Source organism: Octopus bimaculoides, chromosome 7, assembly GCF_001194135.2.
Source record: "Octopus bimaculoides isolate UCB-OBI-ISO-001 chromosome 7, ASM119413v2, whole genome shotgun sequence".
Lineage (NCBI taxonomy): Eukaryota > Metazoa > Mollusca > Cephalopoda > Octopoda > Octopodidae > Octopus > Octopus bimaculoides.
Genome location: NC_068987.1, coordinates 107,577,729 through 107,578,729, shown reverse-complemented (window position 1 = coordinate 107,578,729; position 1,001 = coordinate 107,577,729).

Sequence of the window (1,001 nt, the reverse complement as noted above, 5' to 3'; positions counted from 1 at the left end):
ATATATATATATATATATATATATTTACTAGTATGGAGACGCTCACACTTACACACACACACACACACACACACATATACACACACACACACACACACACACCCCCACACACGCATATATATTCATATTTCAGTTTGATATTATAAATATACATAAAGAGAAAAGATGTTATCCAGAAATAGTGAAATGGAGAGAGGGAAACACAGAAAGAGAAAATTGCTGTAGACAGATCGGAAGATGGATAGCTAGGTGGATAGATAGATAGATGGATAGATAGATAGAGATAGATAGATGGATAGATAGATAGACAGATACAAAGATAGACAGACACAAAGACAGATAGATAGATAGATAGATATATAGATAGATAGATAAATAGATGATGGATAGACAGATATAAATGCAAAAATCTAGGAAGTTAAATCCGTTGCAAGTACGGAGAGTAAAGGGATACAATTGTAAGCAAATGCAATTATGTAAACATATTTTAATGGAAATCTGAAAATAGACACATAAAAGACACAATAATAATGAATATTCTTGCTATTTTTTGTTTCTTCTCGTTTCTCATTCTCTTTTCCGCAGATCTTTCCTTCCCTTACGAAACTTTCTTATTTTCTGTCTTTGTTTTTACTGCTTTTGTCGTTTAGTTTCTTTCGTTCTTTTCTTCATTCTCTCTCTCTATCCTTCTTTGTTTCTTCTTACTTTCTTTCTTTCTTGTCTTCTTTTCTTCTTTCTTCCTTTTTTTCCTTCTTGCCTTTCTTTCTCTCTTTGTTCTTTTCTTCCGCTTTCTGAATCGTATAACTTTGAAAGTTATTAAAGTTGTATAACGGGTGTCTATATGCATGCGCATATACATACATACATACATACACACACACACACACACACACACACACACACACACACACACACACACATATATATATGCATACATACATACGTACATGCATTTATACATACGTATATACATACATGTATATATATATATGTATATATAT